The sequence below is a fragment of the Saimiri boliviensis genome, chromosome 18, assembly GCF_048565385.1.
Source record: "Saimiri boliviensis isolate mSaiBol1 chromosome 18, mSaiBol1.pri, whole genome shotgun sequence".
Lineage (NCBI taxonomy): Eukaryota > Metazoa > Chordata > Mammalia > Primates > Cebidae > Saimiri > Saimiri boliviensis.
In genome coordinates, this window is record NC_133466.1 from 42,018,337 (window position 1) to 42,032,769 (window position 14,433).

Here is a 14,433-nt window from a genome sequence, read left to right on the forward strand (position 1 = left end):
GCTAGAAGTGACTGACTCCAGGGGCTGCCCGATGCCGCCCAGAAGCCCTGATGGCAGAGGGAATCTGTCCACACTGGTTTGGAATTGCAGATATACACAGAACTAAATTCTTTAGGAGGGCATTCTTGGTTCTTCACAGACTGTTTTCCAACACCATCTCTTTAAGCCAATATATGGTCTCCATACAGTCAGTAGAGTTTTATCCTTCATACCTTTACAGATGCTGCTTTCCAAACCTAGCCTTTCTGCAGGTGACAGAGTCCTTTTTATCTTTTAAGATTCAGCCAAATATTATAATCTATTTTTGCAGAGAGATTTAAGCATTCTGTGTTTCTTTAGGATCTTGTTCATGCCACAGCTTTAAAATATTTCACATTGGATGTCACTATTTCTCCATTAATCAAACACTCCAAGCAAGAACATGAAATTAACTTTTGATTAATCAACCTGTATATACCAAGTATAGTGCTTTGTGCTTTCACAGACATCATTACATTTAACCCTTTATGTTATATAAGGCAGGAAGTCTCAAAACCATTTTGTCATAAGAAAATGATAGAATTATCCTACAGCTTTCTGAAGGTGTGAAACATCTGATAAGTGATGAGGAGTGAATTGGTATTAATGTTCTCAAATTTCACCAACCATGTGCTTCTCATTTGCCCAGTTCTTTAAAACCCAGCCTAACATAAAGATACCCATCAAAATGTTTAACAAATGAAAGAAGAAAGGAACAAAACAACAAAGGGAAGGAAGGGAACATTGAAGGGAAGGATAAAAAAGGGATCAATACACCGAACTGCTGCGTTCTAAGAAAAAAATTCCGGGATTTGTCTGTGGGACACAGACTCAGTTGTCTTCTGACTTTCAAATAATTGTTGAACTGTACATTAGAATACAGAGATAGAGTAAATGGACTAAAAAAGTGGGGGTAAAGCATAAAAACTTCATCATCACAACTTTAAAAAAAAATAAAGCATATGCATTAAGATAAATATGAAGAGCTTTGTCTTTTTCAAATAAAAATCAGTCTTTAGAAAGTCTAAGCAAAAGAACTCTTCTCATATGGATAAATTTGTAGAAGGAAATTTTATTATGAAGTATATCAATTTGAATAAGTTGAATGTAAATATGTAGTTATTGATATAGTTTAATATCTAATATCCTGTGAGGCACTTTGAATTTAGTTTGTAGTTAAATATGGATGCAAATGTTTAAATAAACTATGCTATTTTTAAGACTTTAAGTAATATTTGCAGTGATCTAACATATCATCTAGTGAAGGTAAACTTCAGTAATTATAGTTTAAAAACATAGTTTCTCTTTCTCAAATCTATCATCTTAAAGAAAATATCTGATACTGGTATTCCATACCATGATGCAGTTTAGTCAAGATGATCTCCCTGATAGATGACTACATGCAAAGCTAATTGCAGTATGACTATGAAGGGTCAGTATGTCACAAAATGAAAAAGTGCTGTAAATAGCTTAAAGCAAAAATCACATAGTCAGTGCTTATCTGACATAGTATGACAAGTGTACAAAGCTCTAAACTGCTTTACCCATTTCACTTTTTTTCTTTCCTTCCTTGGAAAGAAAATTATTCTTTCTTTCAATAAAAAGAAAGAAAGATTGATTGTTCTTCTTCTAAATAAAAGAAAGCTATTTAGGTACTCGAAAAGAAATTATCATAAGTTACACAAAAATAGATAAATCTCTGAAACTATCAATTTCATTGTTTTGGAAATTTTATAAAATATAGTGAAAACTACCAATTACTCATAGTTCCGTTACACAGAGACAATCTACTTTGTCTGTACGTTTTTTACAAACGTAATGGTTTTAAAATAATCCTGTGTTTGTCAGCTACCTTTGATCACTCCCTTTCTTGAAATGATGGGTACATATGTAGGTATGTGGGTACCTCTGATGGTTAGATTCTGTGGCCATTCTTTTTTATTGATTTTATTTTCACAATATAATAAAAAGCAAAGTAACTAGCTGAGAGTGTTGGAAGGTGGAAATATTGAAGATTTGAAAACATAGTATAAACCAGATAGCCAGGAGTCTGGAAATGAATGTTCTGCGGAAGTATTAAAGTCCTCAAGACACAGAAAATCTCTATTTTATGCAAATTCCCCCATTGATTAGAAAAAGAGACATTCTTCCTAACGTATAAAGCTAATATAACCTTAACACCTTATCTACACAAGGGTAGTATAAAAAAGGCAAATCAAGCCATTTTTATATTTGAACAAAGACATCATAGTCCTAAAGAAAACAGAAGCCTAAGCGCAATGATGTGCAAAAACTAATGCAGCATGACCTGGTTGGATTTATCCCATGGATTGAAGGATATTCTAACATAAAATCTTTTCATATAATTCATCACCTTAGCCAATTAAAGGAGAAATATGATCATCTCCATAGATGCAGAAAAATCCTTTGACAAATTTTAACAGCTTCTCATGGTAAAAACTGTTGGCAAAGTAAAAATAGAACACAATGTCCTTAAAACAGTAAAGGATATATTCAAAAAACTTCCTTTGTTTTAAAAGTTTAGATGAATTGAAGGACATGACAAGATGCCCACTACCACTATTTCGTTCAACAATTTGTTTGATGCCCTCATTCTAGAGATGGAAAACCTTTAAGAATGGAAGGAAATAAAATTGTGATTTAGAGCTATTATCTTTACAGAAAATCCAAGATAATCAAGCAATAAGCTTTCCAAATCAATAATATAATTTAGCATATCACTGAAAAAAATCAGTTTCAAAAAGCCAGTAGTATTTCTATCTACCAACAAGAAAGAATTAAAAATTATAACTGAAAGAAAATTCCATTTAGTAATATTGTCAAAAAGCATAGGGGACCAGGAAAAATGTCCTGCAAAAATTCTTAAAAATGATCGCAAAACTGGCAGGGTGCAGTGGGTCATGCCTATAATCCCAGCACTTTGGGAGGCTGAGGTGAGCAGATCACGAAGTCAAGAGACCAAGACCATCTGGCCAACATGGTGAAACCCCATCTCTACTAAAAATACAAAAATTACCTGGGCGTGGTGGGGTGTGCCTATAGTCCTAGCTACTCAGGAGGCTGAGGCAGGAGAATTGCTTGAACCTGGGAGGCGGAGGTTGCAGCAATACGAGATCGCACCACTGCACTCCAGCCTGGCACCTGGCAACAGAGCAAGGCTCTGTCTAAAAAAGAAAAGAAAAGAAAAGAAAAGAAAATGATCACAAAACTTTATTAATGATCAAAAACTAAAACTTAAGTAAACTACCATTTGTATAGATGAGAAGCTTCGATACTAAAACAGATCAATGTATGTCATTAATAAAAAACTTATACATGAATTGTCTAAATGAATAATTCAACTTAAAATTTTTATTTCTAATGCGTTTTTCTCAGTCTTGTTTAGGAAATCCATATGTACCCTGTCATCATAGACATTCTATTCTTTTAAATTTTTTTGGTATTTCATTTTTGTATTAGTTTTTTATCAACCTGGATTTGAATTTGTATATGGTATAATGGTAGGGTGTATATGGATTTCTGAAACAAGACTTGGTAAGATAAACTATTTAAAAATACTAAACATACTGATTTATTTAATATTAAAGTTGTATAAGATATAAGAAACCAGAAGAAAAATGGAAATACTATCCACATTTTATTTAAGGGATGGGTAGTTTATATTATGTACCTGAAGTCTGGAATACGAAAACTTTGTACAGATTATATTTTACAAATTAAATCTGCAGTGAAATTTGCTTGAAATCTAATATTTGTAAAATACTAACATTTGTAAAATAGTAGTACAGAGTACTAAGGGGATTGTGTAACTTCAGTTGGAATTAAAGAAGTAATGAACATTGAAGTAGTAAGTGCACTGAAAACCGTATCAAAGTATCATTTATTTTCCTTCTGAAGGAAATACTGAGAAATGCTGTAGTTGATGTCAATTTCAGCAAGACATTTGGCAATCATTCACAGTGGCATTATTGACAAGTGAAGTTCCAGGATTGTTCAATAATGGATCAATGTCTACTTTAATGGAATTCTCTAATATATATTATAGCACTCTACTCATAGAAATATCATGTTTTAGTTTGATCGATACAGTTGATAAACATATAAAACAGTTCGTTAAAATCAAGAAGAATTCAAATATGGAACATACAAATAATGCAATAAAACAAACATAATGTCTGCCCAAGATGAAGATTTATTTTAATTCTTTAGATAAATAAATAGTGCTTGTAAACTAATAGAAAAGCTATGACACGCATATGTAACCATGCTAAGGCTGAAAATTATTTTTGACTGGGAGAATAATTCACTAAAAATATAGTAGTTGGGCAGTGACTTGATGGAAGGGTGGGGTTTAGTAAATACAGGCTGGAGTGAGAATGGTTGCAGGTAGAAGACACTGCATGTGAACAAAGGCATAGAGGTGAGAAATTGAGATACATAGTCACAAATGGCTTACATGTGACGTCTAGGGATCAAGTTAAAAGTATTTTGAATGCCATGTTGCAGATTTGGGGATTTATTTATTAAACAATGGAATTGAATGTAATCGAACGTAAAGATTATTCTTACGGCAGAATGTATGATGTATTAGATTAGTGAGAGACATCGAAAGGAAGACAGTAATTCTAACAAAATAGAATTTCATTCTGAGCTGTGACATTAGTGATAAGTGGGAATGACGTGAGGAAAAACCACAGGGATCATTGGATCTCTAATATTTGTACATGGAGAAATTATTCATTTAACCAATATCCATTGATTGGCAAGTAATGGAGGTAAAATAGTGAAAAAAAAAAAAACTGCAAAATCCCTCCTTTTAAAGACCTTATATGTAAAGGGGAGGAGAGACAGATAATTAACATAACCCACAATTACAACTTACAATAAATTAACAAATGCTACAGAAAGACATGACACAATGAAGAGATAATAGGAAGTGTGAGATTTGGGTGATGGAGGAGGGATGTGCAATTTTATGTAAAGTCATCAGAAAAGGCCTCATTCTGAAGATGATATTCGAGTGAGGACATGAAGGAGGTGAGGGCATCCCCTGGGATATTTGGGAAATACTCTTTCTTGTTAGAAGGAATGGCAGGAACAAATGCCCTGAGGCAGAAGCCTGTTGGAAGAATATCAGGGCTGCTGGGGCTTGGGGAATTGAGTGAGTGGGTGACAAGGTCAGAGAGGTACAGAAGGGCACCTCCGATGTGAGGCCAATGTCGTGTAAGGGCTTTGGTTTTTACTGCATGGCACATAAGATACATTGGAGACATTTGATCAGATAAGTGTTACAGTCTGACTTGTTTGTTAATAGCGTCTCTCTGGCTACTGTTCTGAAAATAGATTGACTGGAACAAAGAGGAAGCAGTGAGAGCAGTTAGTGTCTTACTGGAGGAAGCACCTGGGAACACTGAACATTATCCTGGCAATTTAATTTGGAACAAGTATGGCTGCTAATTTGGTGAATCCTGTAGAAAAATTAGGAAGAATAACAGATTTGTGGTGAAGACCGTAATGCTGGTACTGAGTCATGCTGAGTTGTAAGTACACATAGAGTTTTTAAGTGGGTTTAGTGATCTCAGTTTACAAGTCATCTTCACCCAGAGCTTATTGATCAGCACATAAATTATTTGGAAAATGTATGTCTTCATGCATTTTAGGTCGCTATAAAAGAAGGAATACCCGAGACTGGGTAATTTATAAAGAAACAAACATGGTTTATTTGGCCCAGGATTCTGATGGCTGGGAATTTCAAGACTGGGCATCTGGCTAGGGCCTCAGGCTGTTTCCACCCCTGATGCAAGGCACAGGGGAGCCGGAGGAGGCAAGGGTTAGTTAGGGCAGTGCTAGACTCTTTGTAACAACCTGCCCTTTTGAGAATTGATAGAATGAGAACTCACTTGCCCTGAGGGGAAACATTATTCAATTCATGAGGGATGTACCCTCTTGACTCAAATACCTTCCTTAGGCCCACCACCAAACTGGGGATCAAATTTCAAGATGAGGTTTGGCAGAGACAAACATCCAAACTATAGCAGTGTGTTTGGTGAAAAACTGTTGAAACTTCAAAGAAAAGACTTGTTAATAGGTAAGAAAAGTAACTGTTTTTAAACATTTCAAAGCTATGAGACAGAAGACAAGTTAAATATTTTCTTCTGCTAATCCTCTTTCATTGATAAGTGATCCGAGGCACTGGACTGAGACCAAGGTGGTGCAGTATTCAGACCTAACCCTTAGGCAGGTTAGGGTCACAATATCTCTGAAAAGTTCATGGTGGGAACCCTCCAGATAAGCATTAGATCCAAATGAGACCAGGAAGACAGAGACACTCTGGATACAAAAGCAAATTGCGCCCAAGAGGACTTTGACTAGGCAGAAGATTTGATGCAAGATGTAAGAAGCAGACATGCCAGAAGCAATTCATCTACCAATTAGCAGACACACTCAGTGGCTTTTTATAGACTCTTGAGCTACATGTGACTCTTGGGCCAGAATGTGTGTCAGAAGGCTAAAAGGCACAGCCAGTAAGTAAGATTAGAAGAGAAAGTCAAAGATGAAATTTCAGTTGTATACCAAGAATATGTTTCCCAAAAATGGAATGTGTTCCTATGAGAGCATTAAAAATAGTGATAAACTAAAATGGAGGGCTGCCTATCAGATATAATTTTTAAATGGATATTTCAACAGAGATACGGAAATGGAGTTTATGATCTCTATAATATTCTCCAATTCTAAAAATGCATGAGTGTGAGAATTCTGTGTCTTATATGGAGCACAAAGATTGCTTGTGATAGCTGCTGCCTTTTATGATCCTTTATTTTTATTTTTTCATAGACTTAAACTAGAGAAATTAAATAATTACTCTTCTTTTATTGAGTACTACCCATGTGAAGTTTAGTATGAAATTATAAAATTCTATATTTCAGGCTGATTATTTAGGGATAGGGATGAAAATGCGATTCTCAGCATAACCTTGGAATTCACTCATTAAATTTGTCTATTAATATGGAACTTGAATTTACATAGTCCTCATATGAAGAATCCTTTTGAATGAGGCTTCTGTTGAATGAAAATATAGATGTAGTCAGAAAGAATAAGTTTACCCAAGAAACATGTCCAATGATAATATTTTAGGCTTATCAGGACCCTTAGAGAACTGTAAAAATTGAGAATGGCATTACTTACTGGAGGCAATCTATGAAACAATTAATAAGCTATCCATGACTCATTTGTTTAACATTAAATATTCTCAATAGTTTTATCTGCTGACAAAATATCTTGAAAACAACCATGGGGACATTTAGGATTTGGAAAATGTCACTGGAGAACTGCATTTTTCTCTAATAAATGGAACAAAAAAAATACTTATTAAATCTCTCCCATAAAGAGATGTAGTATGTATAATTATGTGTAGCCCAGAGTTTCTAGTGCTTCAGACTAGACCCCTGACATCCTGGAAATGGCTGCTTTGCAGAGAAGGTAAAAATGTACAAAATAATTACAACACCAGTCACAATAGGCTATGTGCCACATACGAGATATACAGTGTTATGCAGAGTCTCACAGGCATGTCACCTACATCAGAATAACCTGGAATACTTTGTAAAAACAAATATCCCTTGACTCTATTCAATCCACATCCATGGAACCAAAAACTCTGTGTGAAATTACTAATGTGTATTTTAAAAACTCATTTGATATTAGATATGTACCCCCAAAGTTACATGATAACTGTTACAGTAGTTTTCAGGAGGAAGACTACTTCTGGCTAATTCAGTGGTTCTCAATCTTGGAACCACAGGAGTTAGTTGGAAAGCTTCACCGATGTTTAGATCTCACCCTTGGAGATTCTGATATAATTGTTCCAGATTGCAGCCTGGACACTGATTATTCACAACCAAACATAATAGCAGATATATTCCAAATGTCATAGTCTGTGTAGAAGACATTCATGATACCATACGTCTCATACTGCATCCGCTAGCCACATTGAACTGCTTGAAGACCCCAAAGTAGTGATGATGTTGACGTTTAAAATGATAGTAATATTCAATATGTATTTTGTTATTATGTGCCAACTGTAAATTGTTCTATCTTCATGAAAATCCTTTGATATGAATGCTATTATTATTACCATTTTATAGATGAGGAACAGAGGCAAAGTGACCAGTGTGACTTGGCTATGTCTACATGGTTAGTAAGTGACCAAACTGGGATTTGAACCTAAGCAGCCTGGCTCTACAGTGCACACACTTAGATGATGCCACCCCAACTCATAGGCTGTGTCTCCCCCATGCCTGCCTCATGCGACTGAACTGTGTCATAACTGTTTATACTACCTGAGATACCCTCCTCTAACCTGTTGTATGATAATTGTTTACCCATTTTCCATTCATAGTCTAATGTCACCTCCCTACAGGAATTTTTCCCTACTTCCTCCTCAGAGAAGTGATGCTTCTATTGCAGTTAGTTGCCAAAGACTTTTATTTTTTTGTCTGTCCACATTACTGTGTGAGTTCCTTGAAGAAAGAGACTATGTTACATATATTTTTATAGGTGTCTTAACGATGTCTGCAACACAGTAGCCACTCAATATTTGTTGACTAAGTGAATAATTTAATGGAGGAATGCATCATTGAATGTATGGGAAAGTAAAGTTGTGTTTTGGTCTTTTAAGTAAATTAAAGGAATTGGTTGATTAAGAAGTAAAGCCAAAAATGTTTCAGAAGCCATTATCAAGCTGCTTTAGCTCCTGACTGGGGCTTGGATTCCATTTTAAGATAGTAGGGGATTATTGAGGATTTTAAGTAAGGAAGTCAGATAATAAATATTGTTTCTACCAATAACACTTGATAAACCCAGGGGAACACCTAGGAAATCCTGTAAACAAGCCTTAAACATCCCAAGCCATCTTGAATACAATGCCATCTGTATCAGTGGAGGTTTACTTCCTTCTAACCGAATATACACTGTGAACCATGGTGGGGGACAGAAATGTGTGAGAGATGAAGGAGTGCTGCTAAGCCCAGTTCCAAGAGGTGAAGTACGTATAAAATTAGTTGCAAATGGTCTGCAAAGCATAGCATATTATCTGGCCCTTTACAAAGGTGTGATTCACTAGAAATGTTAAAAGCATAGGGATTAATTAGGAGACTTATATAGGATATTACAATCTATATGAAGTCATAAAGGTATTTTATCATGGAGCCTTTTAAAATGGAATCTTTCAAAGTTAATGTCATCTTGGAATAAATGACAAGGAGTATAGAGTATAAAGAATGGTAAAGGGTTATAGTAAGGGTAGAGGTTCGGTAGAGAGTGCACACAGGTTTGGTCTGGTCTAGAGAAGGACTAGCAAGCTCGATTCGAGCAGAGCTGTGAGATCGGATGTAGCACATGGGAACGTGTGCTGGTACTAACATAGAACCAGTGGGTGAGCCAGAATTGGAAAGAATGAAAGGAAAGTATAGAAATTGCTCCCCTGACCACAGCAGGCAAGTAAAAATTATTATTAAATTAAGTAGATTAGAACTGACAGAAGACTCAAGCAGTCTTGAGTGTTTAAATCCAGGCAAGCTATAGAGAGTATGGGTGGTCCCAAGAACCAAGACATGTTATGCAAGAATGGACACACCTCAAATAGCCTGGGTTTCAGGGAGTAGCCCCAGTCAGCCTTAATATGAACCACTGTGTCCTGTACAACTTGCATTTGTAGGACACTAATTACACTTTTCACGTGTTATTTTATTTTGACTTCTTACACAAATCTGATAATGTAGTTTAAGCAGACATCATGCCTTCCATTTTACATTTATCAGAATGGGGGATTATGAGTATCTCCTCAGAGGCACATTTACCACGTAGCTAACAGAACTTAAGCTTCAGAGTACATCATTTTCATGTGTCTCTTTCAAAGCCCTGTATCTCTATCTTAGAGAAGGCCTCAAATTATATAACTGCAGGAAAGACACAATCTTGATCTGCCCTGTATTTCACCTCAGCTAGTTGGCAGTGACTGAGTTTAGAACACCAGAATCAGGGTTCTTTTTTCTGTTACATTGTAACTGGGGGAGCAGGAGTAGCATCTCAAAGACACAAAGACACTCCCAGTTCCCCGATCCAGGGTTCTTGGCCTCTCTTACCCCCAAAAATGGGGAAAGGGCCCCGGAGATACGGTGAGTTTGCCATTTGAATAAATATCATGGACCCAAAGAATTTTGCAGAGAGCAATTTGTTAGGCAGAAAGAGAGAGAAGGAGAGACCGCTCCCACGCTGACATGGGAGGGGATCCAGAGAGGGAATCTGCATAGGGAGGGAGCTCTGGGATTTTAACCCTTGAGTTACTCCCTCCCCATTCATGTTCTCGTCCAAGGAGAGGAGTTCTTTCAGACTTCCTCTGGAGTGATCCAACTTTGACTCTGATACCAGATTGGCTGCTTGGTCCACAACAGAGCCCCTCCTCTCAGAGCATTTGGTCCAGGCTTTTTGGACAAAGAAGCCCACCTGGATTTCTCTATCTAGCCTATGTGTGGGAAACCCAGACAGATAACTTTACATTCCCGGATGGAGGAGTGGAGCCAGGAAACTCTTGCCTTTGAAACCCAGCCCCTCATGGACCTGGGAAAACCCCCCCAGTCCCCCCTCTGAACAGGAAAGTCCAACTGCTGTTGGGACAGGAGCGTTGATCACTCTTTAGCTACTTCCTGCTGAATTGGGGCATAGGAAGGGCCCTGCAGTTGAGGTTTCTTCCAGAGAGGAGTTGTCCAGGGGTGCAGGTTGATCCAGAGGTCCACGATAGAACTTATGAGCCAAGGTCATCCGGGTTTCCATTTGCAGGACCATTTTTTGCCTTATGGCCTCAATTCTAGAAGAAATGAATTTGATAAGAAGGTTAAAGATGAGAGGCCCAAAAGCCAGCAATAACTGATGGTTTTAAACGGGCCTAAGAGGGTACAGCCAGGACAGCCAGTTGTTAAACAAGCTCCACAATCCTGTTTTGTTTTTTGTTTTTTTTGAAGGTCTTTAGCTCTCTGTTTGATTGATGGCTTCATTCTTTAACTTTGCTTAAGACAATACCTGATTGGTTTACAAAGTAGCAGCATTCTTCTCCTAAAAAGAGACAGGTTCCTCCTTTCTCTACTGTAAGCAGATACAAGGCTCTTCTATTTGGAAGGGCCATTGCAGCTAAAGAGACAAGCTGCTTCTGCAGAGAGAATTAGCAACCTTTCCCATGTTCTAATAACTCCTGAGCTAGCTTATAGTAAAACTGAGTAGAGGTAGTAATTCCTCCAGTGCCAGTACCAAGTCTTCCTATTATTCCACCCCCTTCTCCACTGTGAAAGGAATAGTCGGAGTTCAAGCATGGCGTGGCCTTGGCAAGAGAAGACTCTGCACCTGAAAGTTGTCGTAAATTGTCACGGTGGGGGCACTGGGAAGGAGAGGAGAAGAGCTATTAGGCTAATCCCTAGGGGCCATCGCATGGAGTCTGGTCACAGATAGTAAAGTTAAGAATGATAGTCCTGTTAATGCCAGGATGTAAGTTAGACTCATAGGTAGGTACTTTCCTGGGGGGTCTTGTCGGAAGAGCAAATGTAGATCCCCTGACGGCTCGCAGGTGTATGAAGGGCCATCTCCTGGAACGTCAGGCTGTGGAGTGGAGGGCCTGTGATTTTTCTTCCGGAGATGTCTTCAGCTGAGAGTGATGAATCCGGGAGTCAGATCCCACCACCTTAACTGCCGTTGAGGTAGACGGAATAACTGAAAATGGCCCTTCCCAAGATGGACCCAGAGAGGGAGAGTCTGAGGGCAGAGAATTAACAAGCACCAGGTCTCCAGGGCAGAACAACCCGTCCCCTTTTCCCTAGGATGTCCTTCAGGTAAGGTCCTAAGAGCCTGTTGGTACTTAGCCAATGAGGTTGTATCTTGTACTTGATTTGCTGGTTCCTTGTCTAATATAGGATTATTAGTAAGAAAGGGCCATCCGTAAAACATCTCATAGGGGCTGAGTCCTATTCTCTGAGGAGAGTTTTGAGCCCCTAAGAGTGCTATCGGTAATGGAGAAGGCCATGGGAGGTGGTTTCCTGTGCCAGTTTCTTTAGGTGTCTCTTAAGAATTTCGTTCATCTTCTCCACTTTCCCTGAGGACTGAGGCCTCCAAGCACAGTGGAGATGATATGATATTCCTAACGCTGTGGAAATGCCTTGGGTTATTGTAGCTTTGAAGGCAGGGCCGTTATCGCTTTGAAGACAGTGAGGTCATCCGAATCTAGGGATTATTTCATTTATCAGGGCTTTCATTACCTCTTGGGCCTTTTCTGTTCTACAGGGGAAAGCCTGGCATATTTCAATCTTTTGATTATATGATGTACAGCCTTGAAGAGACCTTTTTCTATAAATACAGATTTGGCCATTTGATATGTATTCTCTATATTCATAGAAGGTTTGATGCAGGGTTTTAAGTACTTTCCACTGGCTGGCAGCAGGTAGGAGTACTCTTCCCTCCTCAGCAGCTAGCCATCCCGAAGGAAGGAGACTCTGTCCCTAGGAGATTGCCCACTCTACCTCCTCTGATGCGTATCGAGGTCTGGTTCCCTGGAAAGGGCTTTCCCATATTAAAGGTCCTTCTATAAATTCCTGTCTAGCTGACATCAGCTCGGCGATTGCCCTCCGCTGCCTTCTCATCTCCTTTCTGGTGACCTCAGCAGTGTAAGACTGCTACCTCTTTGGTTCTTGGACAGCTTTTCATTAAGTCTAAACTTTCCTTATGATATTTAATGGGAGTTCCTGCCAAGGTTAGGAACTCTCCTTCCATACGGCAGCATGGGCGTGCCGACCGGGTGAGCATACGGCAGCATGGGCGTGCCGACCGGGTGAGCATATGTGGACTCTGTGTGTATGTTTATTCTCTGTCCTTTTCCTAATTTCAGAGCTCAAGTGAGGGCTACTAGTTCTGCCAGCTGGGCACTAGTTCCAGCGGAAGGGAATGATTTTCAAGCACTGTTTGATCACTGACTACTGCATATCCTGCCTTTCGAACTCCATTTTCCATAAATGAACTCCCATCAGTGTATACGTTAAGATCAGGATTGGCCAAAGGACTTTCTAAGAGACCCTCTTGAGCTGCATAGTCCTGGGCTATAATGTGCTGGCAGTCAGGTTCTTTGTCTGCCCCTTCCTCAGGAAGAAAAGTAGCTGGATCGAGAGCTGCACATGTGTGCAGCTCTTTGGAGTCCAGAATTCGAGCTACATCGCGTGAAGTCCATGCAGTTAGATCTTTCCCTTGCACGGTTTAACAGCTTATGAGACCAGCAGAGCCACCACGGCTACGACCCGCAAGCAACGTGGCCGGCCTTTTGCTACCGCTCCATTTTCCTTACTTAGGTATGTCATCGGTTGTGGAGTGGTCCCTGAGTCTGTGTGACAACCCCCAGTACTACTCCTGACTTTTCCATAACGTACAGGGAGAAGTTGTTCCCTGTAGGAAGGCTTAGAGCTGGAGCCTGTGGTATTGCCCACTTTAGGGTCTGAAAGTCTGCCTCAGCTATAAGGTCCCATTGTATTAGATGGGTGTTAGCTTTTTGGGTTTTCTTAATCAGAGTGTATAGGGGTTTGGCTGTTTCACCGTATCAGGTAATCCAGAATCGGCAGAAACTACTTATTCCTAAGAATCCCCATAACCATCTTAAGGTTTTTGGACAGGGGAAGGCCAGTATGGGTTGGAGACCTCCATCAAGGGCCCAAGGGCCCTTAGACAAGACAAGCTCTAGGTATTTTACCTCTTGCCTGCAAAGTTGGGCTTTTGATTTCGAAAGCTTATATCCACAGGTGGCTAGAACGTTTAGGAGGTCCTGGGTGGCCTGCTGACACTGGGTTTCTGAGTTAGCAGTTAAAAGTAAGTCATCCATATATTGAAGAACCAGGGCTCCTGGATGTGAAAAATGACTAAGGTCCTGTGCTAGAGCCTGAACAAACAGTTGGGGGCTGTCTCGAAAGCACTGAGATAACACTGTCCAGGTGAGCTGAGACTTCTGGTCTAAAGGCAAACAGAAACTTGGAGTCATTATGTAATGGAGCACAGAAAAAGGCATCCTTAAGGTCCAGGACTGTAAACCATTGTGCCTCTCCTGGTATTTGAGAGAGCAAGGTGTACGGTTTGGGTACGGCTGGATATAAAGGGGTCACACGTTTATTAATAAGCCTGAGATCTTGCACTAGCCTCCTTTGTCCGTTAGGTTTTTGTGCTCCTAAAATTGGAGTATTACAAGGGCTGTTACAGGGCTTTACTAGAGCCTGAGCTAGTAAAGATCAGGGTCTAGTAAAGTGAGTTCCTTACAGTATCCTGCAGCCCTGAGCTAGTAAAGATCAGGGTCTAGTAAAGTGAGTCCCTTACAGTATC

The 14,433-nt window shown here is 39.1% G+C and overlaps 1 protein-coding gene across 7 annotated transcripts in view; it reads left to right on the forward strand.

Annotated features, from left to right (window-relative positions):
• EPHA6 (EPH receptor A6) overlaps window positions 1-14,433 on the forward strand; it is a 986,592-nt gene that overhangs the window by 234,462 nt on the left and 737,697 nt on the right. The gene's annotated exons all lie outside the window — the stretch shown is intronic.